The following is a 15940-nucleotide window of genomic DNA, read 5'->3' as shown; positions in this document are numbered from 1 at the left end:
TGGGAGGCCAAGGCAGGAGGGTCACTTGAGCCCAGGAGTTTGAGACCAGCCTGGGCAACATGGCAAGACCCTATCTCTACAAAAATTTAAAAATTAGCCAGGTGTGGTGGTGCATGCCTGTAGTTCCAGCTACTCAGGAGGCTGAGGCAGGATCCCTTGAGCCCAGGAGTTCCAAGCTGCTGTGAGCTATGATCACATCACTGTACTCCAGTCTGGGTGTTAGAGCAAGACCCTGTCTCTAAAAAATTACAAAAGAAATTTCAAAAGCATAAATGAATGACTCAACTAATAAAAAGTGTTCAACAAGACAGTAAACATCTGAGTTATAAGAGATATCAAAATAGTGGGCAAAATGGAGGGAGAAAGTGGAAAAAGGTTTTACTACTACCTATATAAAGAGTGAATTTTTTTTGAAGATGGGGTCTTACTTTGTCACCCAGGCTGGAGTAGAGTGGCACAATCACAGTTCACTGCAGCCTCGAACTCCTGGGCTCATGATCCTCCCACCTCAGCCCCCCAAGTAGCTGGGACTACATGTATGAGCCACCCTGCCTGGGGCCTTTTCATTTTTTTTAATTGACAAATAAAATTTGTATATATTTATAGTATACAACATGATGTTTTAAAATACATATACCTTGCAGAATGGTTAAATAAAGCTAATTAGCATATGATTACCTCACATGCTTATTTTACAGAGCTTTTAATGCAAAAAAAGTTATGCCAAAGAACTATAAATTAGAGGGCCATTTATTTTTGAGAGAGACGAGCAATTAAAACTGTATGTGATGATACTGAGCTATTTGAGGCTCTTTGACTTCTGGAAATGACCAGATTTGACCCAAATATCAGTAAATCTGGTCACTTATACTGTCCCCTTTGTGCAGGGAAAAAGCAAGAAGACTGCTTTGGAACCAGACCCAGTGAATCATACTCCTCAAATGGGGTAAGAAACCTTAGAAGTTGGAACTATAGAATAATAGAACGAGAAGGGATTTTAGAAAGTTTCCTCTGCAATTTCCTAATTTTAGAGATAAGGACTCAGGCACAAAGAGGTCAAGTGACCTTTCCAAGAAAACATAGCTCTTTGGTGAGAAAAAGTAGAATAACTCCAGGTTTGCTGGCTCCCAGACCTGTGTTCCTTGGCTCTGATGACATAGAAGGAAGAGCAAACCGAACTTCAGAAAAATACTTGGACATACACCTTCATTAGCCGAATTATAGAAAGGAGGAAAAGTGATTAGAATTATTACCATCCTCAGTTTGCCAGGGAAATTTTATAAGAATAATTTCATTGAGCTTAAAAAATTATTGAGGACATGTTTAAAACATTGCCCTAATTTCTTCCGCTATAATCCACCGCCGTTATTATAAAAATCTAGGTCTCAAGTAATGAGGTATATACTTTCTTATTTAGAAGAGCTAACAGATTATTTATAATCATCATAATGGTTATACACATCCAATTACACAGAGGGAAAAAAACTCAAATCCCTTTTAATTCTACCTTTCTTAACCCTGACGGATATTTCTTCCAGATTTCACCAGCTGATACAATTCAGATGAAAAAAAGATCCTTTCTTTATTACTTAAAGGGAGCTGTAAATCAAACGTAGACCTCAGGGGCGTGGGGACAAAGAAAGGGAAGGAGGGAGGACTCATTTGCTTATTAGGTTTCCATAAAAAATTAAGAATAACAAGCGGATCTCAATCTGCCCATGACTGAAGCCGCGTATCAGTTGATCCTGAAACACTGGAGGCTTCTCTCGCAGACGAGCTGCAATCAACCTAACTTTCTGTTGTCTCGCAGAGATGGGTGCTGCTCCGACTACGAGACGTTATTAATAAAGGACGAGATGGCTACAAATTAAAGCAAGCCCTGCTTAATCACATTAATCCAGAGCAAGTCAAAGGCTTCAATTTTCGAAATAATTTTGGGCTTAATGCCTTGGAGATGGGCAGACTGCTCCATTGAGGCAGCAGCTGGTCCAATTTAAGCTGCATTGTGAGGCCGGAATTGTCAGGTCCTTACAGAAACAAGGAAGCCTGACAGTTTTCAGGATGCAACCAAAACTGCTGAGACAAAGGAAATTGCAAGAAATTGAAAGGGCCTGCAACAATTACCAGGCAGCCCACTGTCGGGTGGATTATATGTGATTAACCGACGCGCGCTGGCGGGACAGGGCGGCATGCGCTTTCTTCCACTGTGCGCCCGGCCACTGAGCCCCAGACAGCCGCTGCAGGAAGCGCGGTCGGGAAGCCACTATGCCGGGTTACCGATGAGAAAAACGCCTGTCTATAAAGACACAGAGTAACCCACCACCGTGGGGGTCACCTTACCTGTGTCGCCTGTCTCCCCGACAGGGACGGTGGCTGCACTGACCGCCAGGCAGCGTTGTGCCCACACATGACAGTGGAGCCTGCCCCGGCACCAGCAAGCACACACTGGTCAGCATTAGAGTGACAGAAGGGAATTAAACCCCAAGCTCCAGAGGACAGGTTTGCAGCAGCGGGATTTTGATTTCGATGAGGAATTGTCTTAATGATTTTCTATGCCACAAAAATAAAAAAGGAAGTTAAAAAACAAACCAGTGCAGGCTGTGAGTGAAGAGAACTAATTTCCCACTCCAGATGTGCAACCTTGCCTGTGTGATGCTGAGCAATTCGTGTTATCCTGTGGGCCCTGCTTTCTTGGTGAATTGAAGGTTTCCAGCTTCGTGTCACACAGCCTGTAAGTGACAGCGATGGCCAACTGCACATTCCCCGCGGCATCCTCCGTACTCACATGCGTAGTCTAACCTGCTGGGCGACGCCGTGGCATAGAGGTGAAGGGCACAGACTTCGCCTTGCTAGTTCCACCTCTTACTAGTCACTACGCTCAGGGTCATTGTCATTACTTATGTCACCACTGAACAACGAAGAGGCCCTGCAGAGGAAACTTCATTTCTGTTGCAGAACTCCAATTCTGAAAAATTCCCACGTGTCAGAAAAGAAAATATACCCAGTAAAACAGTAAAACCAGCCCATTAATCCTCAGACGAGGCTTGAACTAAGGAAACAGAACACGGAGTCACGAAGACCCAGTCCTCGTCTCAGCTCTCCTGCTTGGACTGTACATTGCATTTCTGAAACTTCAGACTTGACCAGGTCTGGAATTACCCTGGAGTCATTTAGTTTATTGCATAATATGTTGTTTTTTCTCGTTTTAATGCCTTGGTCGTAGGTGGTTTTATTCTGTCTCTCTGCTGATATTACTCCTATCTTGTTTGGCATATGATGATACATTTTTAGAAAAAAGAAAACTTGGAATATAAAAGGCGGCAAATAAAAATTATTCTAATATTTAAACTGAATAAAAACAAATGCATTTTATGCCATGTCTTCGATTAATTCCAATATTAATGTCATAGTCCATGGAAGCCAACCAATAAACACTGGTCCAAATAATATGAGTTTTAATTGAGTGAAATGATTTCACTGAGTTTTAAAGCAACTCGAAAGAGGATAGATGGATGGATGGATGGGTGGAAGGGTAGACAGATGGACAGGCATATGGATAATACATGGATAGGTAAATAAATGGGTGCTTTGACCTTTAGACATACAGGCACACTTCACTCTAGGTAACAGAGGTGTGCTTGAATAGTCCAGAGTTTCTCCAGATTGGAGTGGACCTTGGGATCGCCCAGTTCAGCTCCTATCCTAGCTGAACCCCCACAACTTGAGAGAGGATCACCCGAGCCTCTGCTCCATCATTCTTAGTGTCAGGATAACGGCAGCATTTGGAGATATGCATCCAAACTCCCCCTGGTATGCCAACACCAGCCTCCCTATAACTGTCCCTCATCTCGTTCCCTCTGAGCAACACCTAAGAATGATTTCCTCCCTCCAGTAGCTGCTCTTCAAATATTTGAAAATAACTAACACGCTCCCCTCGCCCACCACACATACCCAAGCCTTTGACTTAGCATTTGGAATCCAATTATCATAGCATGTTAGACGGCCTTTGAATTTAACAGCACTGCCAGTTGTTAATTCCTTGCCTCTCAGCTCCAAACCTACCCTTCTTTCCCTGCTCTGTGATAACGGAGGTGGGCCTTGTAAATAGTCTCCTTCGCCAGATGCCGACATTAACACTTGGCAGTAGAGGGCGCTGGAAGGACACAGCAGGAGGAAGGAGATTTTCCCCCTCCTGGTTCCCAGAGGCTCCCTTCACCAGACCCCTGCAGGGTATGACTCTCTCCCACCCTCCCCTCCTGCAAAGCAGCTGCCTCTCACTAGGCTCAGGTGGACCTATTAGTGTAGCTGCTGGCCCGTCTGCAGAGAGGAAGCTGCCAAATCCAACTGTGGGCGCCAGGATCGTACTGCAAGCCTCCAGTTTGCCTTTCTCTGGTTCTGCTTAAAGTAATTTGAATAGCTTGTGTTACCTGCAGAATGACCCAAACAGATACAGTACATATATCTACTTCCGTTGAGAACACATTATGTAGTCATAATAATAATACAAATATTGTCTGTTGATTTACTGAAAAATTTTGAATAGTTACACAGGAAGAATGAGAGGAGAGAAGATGGTGGGAGGAGGCATAAGAAAGCTAATTTCTAGCTATCGTTGATGATTATAATATTAACTATTATCATTTATTATTATAAAACTTACATGGCTTTTACTACATACCAAGCACTTGCATACAGTAGTAACTCATTTAATCCTTACAAGAATATTGTGGGAGAGAATAACATTATTTTCCCCATTGTACAAAAGATGAATTGAAGCAGAGCAAAAGCAAATGACTTATCCAAAGTTGTACAACTACTAGAGGGTGGGAGTAATTAATGTCTGAAATGGGTAAACTGAGGAATAGAGGTAGAAATGTACTGTTTCAAGATGTGGATGTTACTAGTAGATGCAGCAGCTACAGGTAGTGTAGAATAAGGAAGAGGAATATTGTTTTTATTTTAAATGTGAGTTAATTTTTAACCATGTACATATAAAGTTTGATAAAATAATTAATTCACCACAACTTAGCCTAAAAATTCAAACAGATTCTATTGAGTGCTAACTTGATCATACCTATAATCTCAAAACTGTATGTGAATTATTTTTAAGAATGAACTCGATGACTATTTTGCTTTTGTGGGCTCTACTTTTTAATAGACCATCATCCTTCATGGTTACTTAGATCAATCCTGAAACCCATCCTCTTCCTACAATCATAGTTAAATTTGGACCATTAATACGTGATATTTTCCAACTTTTGGAGTTTCTCCTAAATTTATCGCAGATGTGATCATTCATCCCTTCATTCATTCACTCGACAGACATTTATTTGATACCTGTTCAATGCCAGGCCCTAGTCTAGTCCCTAGTGATTGAAAGATGAATGAGACAAAAACCTCTGCATCAAGAAATTTGCAACCTAGAATAAAATGTAGAAATGTAAATCTATACAGTGTAGACATTTGGAGGCTTTGCTGTAGCATTTTTATTAGAAGTTGGTCTTAAAGCATGAATAATTGTAATGGTTAACATTATGTATCAACTTTACAGGGCCAACGTGGTGCCGAGACATTTGGTCAAAGGTTACTGTGTGTGTGTTGGTGACGATGTTTCTGGATAGCATTTGAACCTGCCTGCGTGAGCGGGCACCACCCAGTATGTTGAAGGCCTGAATAGAACACAAAAGTTGAGTAAGATGGACTCCTGACTGATGTATCAAGGTAGGATGATGATTTTTTTCCTGCCTTTGAACTCTAACTAAAACATCAGCTCCTCCTGGATCTAGAGGCTGCTGGCATTTGGGCGGGAGCTAACTGCACCATTGGCTCTCCTGGGCTCCAGCTTACAGCTTGGAACTTGCCAGCCTCCGTAATCATGTGAGCCAGTTCCTTATAATAAATCTCTCTCTCTCTCTGGATGGATGGATATATATATCATCCTATTGGCTCTGTTTCTCCGGAGAATACTGACTCTTATAATAAGTTTTTGCACAGCACAAAGTGAAGGAAATAATTCCAGTTAGAGGAAACACACTCTTAGCAGGTTTTGGAGGCATGAAAGCATCCTTAGTTAAGGGCAGGATTTACAAAAGAGTACTAATGGAAATTAAATAAATCATTTAATGCAATTCTATGGTAAACTGTTTTATAAAAGAAACAGTCCCCTTTGTGATGCAAATAGTCTGTCTGATAAATCTGAATTTTTCGTAGAGATAAAACCATTTTTAATTGAATTTATGGGCAGGTGTTCCTTGCATGTAAAATGCACAGCAATCTAGGCCTAAAATTATGTGGGTATTTACTTATATTTTATAGTCTGCATAATTCCTGGAAAGACGGTTATAAAGAATTTTTACTATGAAAGTTTTCAAACATACACAAAAGCAAAAATAATAGAAAAACAAACACCACTTACCCACCCATCCTCCAGTGGCAACAATCACCAACATTTCAACATCTGTACCTCATCGGTCCCTTTCTCCTTTCTTTCTTCCTTTTTCCTTTATTTTGTAGTATTTGAAAGCAAATCTCTCACATCATTTTACCCTCAATATTTTCATATATAATTGCTTAAAAAGGGATATGTTCTTACATAACTGCAAAACCATTATCTCACCCAACAAAAGTGACAGTGACTCTTTCACCATCTGATTCCTGGGACATATTCAAATTTTCCTGACTAGTGCAAAAAAAAAAAAAAAAGGTCTTTTAGAATTATTTTTTTCCCAATCAATTCCAGCCCTTGGTCCACACATGGTGTCTGGTTGTTATGTCCCTTAAATGTTACAGAAAAGAACGCTGCCCCTTGTTTTGTTAACACCGCACATACTTAAGAAACCAGGTCAGTTGTCCTCAGTGTACCCCACATTCTAGATTCGCCTGCTTGCTGCGCACGGTATCATGTAAGGTGTTTCTCTCTTCCTTTTATTTCCTGTAAACTGGACGTTCTATGCCATCTGTATATCTTTGGTGACATGCGTATTCAAAGCTTTTGCCCACTTTTTAAAAGTTGTTTATGTCCTTATCATCAAGTTTTGAGAGTTCTCCATATAAAAACTTTTGTTCTTCTATGGAATATTAAAAAAAAGAGAGAATGCATAAATGAGCTTAAAGTTATTTACTGCCAGAACAAAAATGTGCACCAGGCAGCTGAGGGTTTAAAATAAAATAAAGCTCTCTTCCAGGGACGAGATGCGCTCCCTGCCAACTCGGCGCTTCTGCGGCGGCAAAGCCAAGCAGTGCGAGAGGCTCCTGGCCTCCCCGCTGCGTCTGGAGGCCCCTCGCCTGCTGTGCAGATCCCACTGCGGTGCCTCCAGCCTGGCATGAGGACTCTCTGCTTTTGAAGAAAAATACACAGATCACGGAATAAAGCTTTCCTAAATTCTTCATAGGATCATATATGAACGTGCTAATGATGTCACTTGTGCCAACACTCCATGCAAATGCTCATGGGATCAGAGGATGTCAGGTGCGCCCACCTGTAGGATGCTCCATTCCCCTGTCTGGCATCCCTCACCAACGTGCAGAACCACAGCTGCTCTGACACGGCTTCAAGGACCTTATGCTGGGTCCTGGTGACCACCCTGTCCTCCTCTAGCAGCCCACATGGGGATCTTGTGCATGACCAGCGTCAAGCTGTCAGTCTCCAATCTGTAGAATTCTCTTATTTCTTCTTATAATTAAACTTGGATTAAAATCTCTATTACATGAATAAGGCAACTAGTAGATTACACGTTTTTTTCCTACATATTTCTTCAAAAGAAGACACACTTATAATTTCTACAGAAAATGAACAGAAACGTGGCTCTCAACCAAAAGACATCATGTTTTGCCTTTCTTTTATATGGAGTTTTACAGCTCTGTGCATTAACTTGAAACAAAAAAAGCTACTGATAGGCAGAACTTTTTTCATTACTTGCAATAAGATCTGGTATATAAGTAAACTTTCAAAGACAGATACGTAACAAAACAAATTTTTCTGATACTATTGCATTAAGGAGAGACCAAACCTCCCATATGAAACTTGAGTAAGTTTTTTCTGTTCACACAAGAATGTATTTATTCTATAGCATTTAAAAAAAACATTTTTCCTTCACTGTTCTAACAATACTATACACGCGCATCCTCTTCTCTGACACTCATAACAAACCCGTAGCTGGCTGGGATCATTTCTTCACCGTCCCATAGAGAGCAAGTGGTAGCAGCGAGGCTGAGACCCAAGTTTTCTGTCTCTGAATCCCACGTTTTTGTCACTGTGCCCTGCTGACTCCCTGCAGGTGACACTTCACTGTTGCCCACACAAGTCTATGCCTGACGCATCCAAAAAACTCAAAGAACTTACAGTGTTGCCTAGACCCTACAAAAGGGATCCAGTAATCACGGGTAACATGGGTGTCTTCCCCACAAACAGGTCTATATCACAACATAGTTCTGATTCTGCTATAAGTTCTGTTTCTTTAAGAAAAGAAATTCCGTTAAGCCTTTATTTTCCCACTGAAGAATAGTCGACAAAGGGATATCTTACAATGAAACCATTTAAATGATTCAGAAAACCGAGAATGGCTCACTCTGTGGTATCATTTCTTTGAACACAATGGTTGGAGCACAATTGTTCGGATGAATTCTACTTTTGCCCATTATCTGAACACGACGTGCGGCAGCAAATTGCATTTTGCGGTAACAATGCGTCTACATTGGCTAGAACTCTATTTTCAACTGCCAATAAAGGCGTTGGAGAAGCATTCAGACCTGGAGACAAATGCCTGAGCGAGGAGACACAGAGACCACCTGCAGACGGGTTTGTGGGCTGTGCCTTATCTGTTTGTACTCATTGTGGTCGAATCTGCATCTTTTCCAGAAAACTAAAATAAGGGTCCCAAGAGGTGGGGAAAGGTTACTACTATGAAGTTGCCTTTTAATGGCAAGAAGTTAAATTGTGCCTAAATTCCAGGAGGATAACATGAAATAATTCTCTTCAATAGGTTGGCTCCGCCAGGTACGTAGAGATCCATTCAATGGCTTAATGCGGCCTGTTGAGAAGATGAGCCCGCAGTCTTGCTCAAAAGGAATATGCAACATGAACACGGAGCCATATTAAAATCCCATGATGGTGAAAGAAGAACTCACGGCATTAAAATATTTGAAGCCAGGGTGATTTTTTTAAATTCTTTATGATACAAGCTGGTTTTAGCAAATGCTTAATCATTCAGCAGCAATTTATGGAGCTCTTACTACATGGCAGGCAGTGTTCTAGATGATGAGAGTGTCAGAAAAGAGGGCAGTGCATGAAAATGCACAACGAGGGACCGACTGTAGCCCGGGGAGCGGAGGGCGCCGTGCCGCGGAGCGAACACTTGCGGTGAGCGACGGCTAAAGTCAAGGAGTGAAGTCTGTCCCCATCGCTTCTACTCTTCTTAGAAATCATTTTCCAGCACCATACTTTCCACCCGAATGTCTGGAGTGCCAGTGAAAGCGATTTCATTAGATGAGAAGGAAGTGTTCCCATTTGGTTGAAAGATGAATAAACGAATTGCTCGTTACAGCCAGAACGGCGGGGCTACGGTTATTCCCACGGGTCCCTCTCCGCCCTGTGCCTGCGAATTCCGTTAACACAAGGACTGTGCTGCTCTTCTTCATATTTATTCTTTTACTTGTTTATTCGTCAAACATTTATTAAATGGCACGAGGGTTATGAAGATAAATCAGAGGTCTTGGCCCTAGGCAGGGGGGAACCATCGCTGTGAGCAGGAGGCGCAGTGCGGGCACTGTGCAAGGGGGAGGGCGAGGGCAGGGGACGCGGACCCGCCTCGGGGCTGGGGAGGGGTGAGGGAAGGGCCCTGGAGGGAGTGAAGCCAGCTCTCATGGTTCCTCCCAAAAGAACACGTGCAAGTTATTTCTACAAAAAATGATGCGAGAATGCACGGCCTTCGGCCCATCACGAGAAACACTGTCCACGTAGAGCACGTTCTCTCCGCGTACCCATGCATACGCTAAAATGATACTCTTCTTGTTTGGGCAGATAAAGAAATTAGTGTCGGGAGAAGCTGAATGACTCATTCCTGGTCCCCCAGCAGGTGTAAGGGGCTGTCAGAATGAAAACACATCCACACGTCCATCTGCTGACTCCAATTCCAGTGCTCCTTTCTATACAGCTACCGCTTTCTGGAAAGCAAGCACACCTCTGGGGCCAGAGCACAGTGGAAGGCTGAATACCAGGACCCATAGGCATTCCCGGGGTGAACAGACTAGCCCCAATCCCGGTTATCCAGAACCACAGCTGTCTACCACGGTCAGTGGGACGGTGCTAAGAATTCCTCCTCCTCTAATGACTACAAGGACAAGCACAGTAAAAAAAAAAAAAAAAAAAAGACAAAAACCAGATATCCCTACACTGCCCTATTTTGTCTTCCCAAAATCCTGCCCTGTCCATGAGCTGCTCTCTGTGGCTGCAGTTCCCCTCCCACTGGGTCTTCACAAAAAGAACCCAAACAAACTTCTCTTTTGGCTGTTCTCATGAATGGCAGCGCAAGTGCGCCACATTGTTTGGGATAGCCATCCGGAGACATAATTGCATGATTAAGCTCTGCTGTCCTCTCCAGGAAGTCTAAAGTACCATAATTACCACAACCAGGAGGAGGTGCGGGGTAAACAATATGCAATCACTGCTGTTGACAAGGTTTGAAACTGGAGTCCAGGGCTGCGCCGGTTCCCATTAAAGGGGGAAGGGACATACTTCTTACTCCATCTATGTTCATAGCAAGAAACGCAACAAACTATAATCAAGAATATAATCAAGAATATAACGAAACACTTATTGCCCTTAATGACCTTATTATTCTTTCATTAAATGTATTAGGAAAACTGGGCAACGTATTTTAGTGGTTTTTTGAGTGATGTACGTATATAATGTATGGTTGACCTTTGCATTTCCATATGATAGCACTGGTAGAAGACTCCTCTGTCTGTCTGAATAAAGATACCACAACGCCTTTTAGTGCACATGTGTCAAAAGACTTGCATAATATGCAAAAATTATTCCAAAATAGTTTTAAGTGCACATCTTAAACTTCTGGGAAAAAATGGGAGAGAATCTTTATGAATGTTGCTCCATAAAAAAATAAATTGATCAGATATCATCAAAATTTAAAACTTCTACTCTTTGAAAAACACTGTTAAAAGAACACAAAGACAAGTTACAGACATGAAGAAAATATCTGAAAATCATATATCTTATAAAGGACTTATATCCAGAATACATAAAGAGCTCTCAAAACTCTAGAACAAAGAAAAAAACAACCCAATAAAAATGTACAAAAGGTTTGAACAATTTATGAAAGAAGATTTACAGATAGCAAGTAGGTACATGAAAAAAATACTCGGTATCATTTAGTCATTAGGGAAATGCGAGTGAAAAACACAACGGGATACCACTAGACACCTCCTAGAATCACTAAACGTCAATAAACTGGCCGCACCAAGTGCTGGTGAGCAAGTGACGAAACCGGAACTCTCACACGCTGCTGGTGGGACTGAGAAATGGTACAACCACTTTGGAAAACCATTTGGCGATTTCTTAAAAAGTTAAATATGCACCTACAAGTCCTAGTCATAGCATTTCTAGGTATTTATCTAAGAGAAATGAAGGTACACACCCACACAAAGACTTGTACATAACGGTGTATAACAGCATCATCTGTAACAGCCCAAAACTGAAAACAACCCAGATGTTTACCAGCAGGTGTGTGGACGTAATATCATATAATGGGATACTGTTCAGCAACCACAAAAACATGAACAATTGATACACACAAGAACAGGGGTGAATCTCGAAACAATTAAGTTGAATGCAAGAAGCCAGATATAAAAGAGTTCATACTGTATGATTCCATATAAAATTCTACAAAATGAAAATTTATCTGTGGTGACAGAAAGCACATCAGAGGTTGCCCAGGCATGGGGGCTGAGGGATGAGGAACGCAGGAGGGAGGGATCACAAAGGCCCATGAGGAAACTTCGGAGAGATGGATATGTTCATGATCTTGATCGTGGCAATGGTTTTACAGCGTCTACGTAAGTCAAAACTTACATCGTACACTTTAAAATGTGTACTTTAGGCCAGGCCTGGTGGCTCACGCCTGTAATCCTAGCACTTAGGGAAGCAGGAGGATCGCTTGAGGCCAGGAGTTCGAGACCAACCTGGGCAACATAGCAAGACCCTATCTCTACAAAAAATAGAAATAATTGGCCAGGCGTGGTGGTGCATGCCTATAGTCCCAGGCAGGTGGTGCATGTCTTCAGCTACTTGGGGGGCTGAGGCAGGAGGATCACATGAGCCCAGGAGTTGGAGGTTGCTGTGAGCTATGATGATGCCAAGGCACTCTAGTCTAGGAAACAGAGTGAGACTCTGTCTCAAAAAAATAAAATAAAATGTGTTCTTTAATTTATGTCAATTATATCTCAATAGAGTTATTCCTAAAAAATTAATATTAAGAAAAGAAAAGGCCAGGGTTCTAATCTGGTCCTTGCCACAGGCTAGCTGCCTGATAGTGGTAAGTCATCAGCCTTCCTGTGTTTCCGTGTCCTACCCTGTAAGAAGAAAGGATTCCAAAGACACTCCCAGCTCTAACACCACATCAGAGGCGTGGGTCACTATTTCCGTCACACTCTGCGAGTGCCCCCTTGCTGACTGTTGCCCAGAAGCCCCAGTGACGTGCCCGTCCCACCTGAACAAGAGCCCAGTGGTTGGCGTCCGTGTGCACTACAGGCCTTCCCGCAGCCAAGATCGACCCCCTACTCTGCGGCTGGGAGCAGCCCGGCCCTTGCCTCCTTCTCTCTCCCCACCACGTGGTACATGACCAGGCTGTCCTCCAGGCAGCCACAGCACATCCTAGCATCTGCTCTGCCTTCTGGAACATGGACCGGCCTCTCCCGCATCCAGGACTTAACTGGGTGAAACACCACCAGCACATTCAGACAAGGCATCAAATCGGGCGCAGGTGAAAAGAGAGCCATGGCCCGCAATGCTCTGCTTTCCTGAATCGAAGGCAAAAAGCTCCGTGTGTCATGACCTAATCCCAGCGGCCACTCAGGACTCACCGAACCCCCGCCTCGGTCCAGCCCCAGTGGCGGCACATACTTAGTGAGGGGCTTAAAGTTCCCGTCCCACGAAGGGCCATGGGACAACCCGGTCCCCACTTGCCCCATTTGGCTCTTGCTCAATCTCTTCACAAACGGGCCCCATCTCTGTACTCATCCAACTGTCCAGTGTCCTCTGCGTTGGCCTCCACGTCTATTCCTGGGTTAGTTCCTTGGACTTGACAAACAGGACCATTCATCGAGACTAAAGGCTTCTCACCAGTTAGTCTCCAACCTTGGTAATCACGACACCAGAAGGCCCCCCCAGCCCATCTGCCCTTTTCCTCTGCACCTTGGACCTTCCGGCCGTGCTCTTCCTCATCCCCACCTGCCCACCCTGCCTGTCCGAGCAGCTCAGGTCCTGCCTGACCACCGGCTCCCTCCTGCACCCACCTGGGCCCAGTCGCGAGCAGCTTTGCCTGGCGAGGTGGGCGTTAGCCCACGCAGGCAGCCACAGTCCAGAAAACAAACTGAGACACATCTGGAAAAGTTGCACAATAGAAAACTCTGAAAAACATTCAACACTAAGCTTCTGAAAGACACACGGAATCAAATATACCTTGCGAGTATTTTAAACTATGTGCATGTAATTTATGATAGCTCCATCCAATGATAAGATTGTTTGGGGCAATTAAGGGAATGGCACAATGTTAGATGAGCTGAAATGCTACATGCTGAGAGCTGGGGCTCTCACAAGCTACTGCAAATGAGTGGGAGACCCTTTTAGCAGTGACAATGACACATAGGTACAGTGCAAGAAGGAGATCTAAAATTCACCTGGGCTTCACAAAAGACTGGCTTTTAGAAGAGCAGGTCTCTAGTCAGAGCTTTGAAGTGTTTGAAGTTATCCCATAATATAAACTTGGAGGGTTTGCTTCCTCTATTGTAATAAACCATTAGCTCATTAAAGTAAAATATGCTTTTCATGACAAGCAGACCTACAGACCTGAAGTTTGTGAAAAAAATATTTTTTAAAGTAAAGAAAATTATGGTCAAATCATTATTTACCTGAGTGAAGAGGAGGAAACAAAGGAATGAATAAGCAAATGACAAAGCTTTTAAAATTATTAAGCCTAGTTTTGTGATGTGTTTTGAATCTATATTTGATCTCTGAAATCATCAGCTATTCTAGAATGCATCTCAGGTGGAATAATAAAATCTCGCTACGAAGGTCTGACGCTAAGATGCATTGGAAAGTTCTCTGGTCTCTCCACCCTATTCCCCAGTTTAGCCCCCAGCAGGGTTCCCCGCAGAGAGACCCAAAGCATTAGTCTAACACTCCATGAGCCAGCCACGAAGCCAGGGCCAGTTCCATACGGGTGGCAGCTGGAAGTATTTCAGTGCTTAAAAAAAAAAAGTTAAAGAATCTTTCCAGATTTTGGCACCAGAAAGGCTCCTAAAGGTTGTCATACAGGGAGATGCAGAGTTGTCACAAAAATGCGTATGGCACTAACGGAACGCCTGAACAGGCATAAATACCGTCATGGGATGACGTAGCTTTTCCTCCTATCAAGGTGGAACCCAGGCCCTTGACAGAGTCAATGGTAACATGGAAGCACTCGGGTCTGAGAATAAGGCCACCCATCGTCTGTACGTGATAAAGGCAAACGGTAAATCCAAGATAACCCTGCAACGGGCAGTTCGAGTTACTGTGAGAATGGCGAGGCCATTAAGAAAAGAAATGAGAAAGTGAGAAAGGGAAGGTAATTTGGGGGTGAGGGCGCTCAAGAGTTTGAGTTTAGCCATGTGAACTGATAAACACCCAACTAACTTAGAACTGGTTTTATAGTCAATCGCTGAAAACACAGCCTTTTCAGACACTGGACCTCAGGGTGGGGGTGAGATAAGCCGTCATCGATAAAGCCAAAGGTGGTAAGCAGACGAGACAAGCTGTGCCAGCCGTGGGTGGATGACCGAAGCCGGGTGGCAGGATGCCCACAAAGTCAGGGGACCACAGCCAGTCAGCTGCTAAGGCCATCACCTGCAAAAAACACCTGAATGGACACCTCCCCAAAGAAGATATGAAAACAGTGAGTAAGCATATGAAAAGATGCTCCACATCACGTGTCACTAAGGAATTGCAAACTAAAACAGTAATGAGATTCCACCACACACCTACTAGAATGGCCTAAATCCAAAACTCTGACAGCACCAAGTGCTGACAAGGACGCAGAGCCACAGGAACTCTCATTGATTGCTGGTGGCAAAATGGTACAGCCACTTTGGAAGACAGTTTGGCAGTTTCTTAGAAAGCTAAATGTAGTTTTACCATATGAGCCAGCAAGCATGTTCCTAAATATTAATCCAAGTGAGTTAAAAATGTATGTGCACACAAAAACCTGTACGTGAATGTTTACAGCAGATTTGTTTGTGGAAACCTGGAAGCAACTGCAGCATATTTCTGTGCGTGAGTGATGAACACCCTGCGGTATATCTACGCGACAGATTACTCTTCAGTGATAAAAAGACAGGAGCAGCCTTAACTGCACATGGCTAAGTGAAAAAAGCCCAACCCAAAAGGGCTCCACACTGTATGATTCTAACTACATTTTGCCATCGTGCAACTATTAACACATGACATTCTGGAAGAGGCAAAACTAAAGAGATGAACAGTCGGCACACAGAGGATGTTTAGGGTAGTGAAACTATTTTGTATGATGCTATAATGGTGAACATGTACATTATACATTTGTCAAAACCCACGGAATGTACCACACCAACAGTGACCCTAATGTAAACTGTGGACTTGAGTTAATACAACATATCAATATTGGCTCATCAGTTATAACAAATGTACCACCCTATG

At 43.2% G+C, this 15940-nt stretch overlaps 1 protein-coding gene across 1 annotated transcript in view; it reads right to left on the bottom strand.

The window, feature by feature from the left end:
- The window catches only part of MSRA (methionine sulfoxide reductase A), a 326674-nt gene that overhangs the window by 127871 nt on the left and 182863 nt on the right, over nucleotides 1-15940 (bottom strand). The gene's annotated exons all lie outside the window — the stretch shown is intronic.

This window comes from Propithecus coquereli, unplaced genomic scaffold (genome assembly GCF_000956105.1).
Source record: "Propithecus coquereli isolate 6110/MARCELLA unplaced genomic scaffold, Pcoq_1.0 Scaffold451, whole genome shotgun sequence".
NCBI classification, from domain to species: domain Eukaryota; kingdom Metazoa; phylum Chordata; class Mammalia; order Primates; family Indriidae; genus Propithecus; species Propithecus coquereli.
Note: the sequence above shows the minus strand (reverse complement) of the source record. Positions and strands in the feature narration are given on the sequence as shown.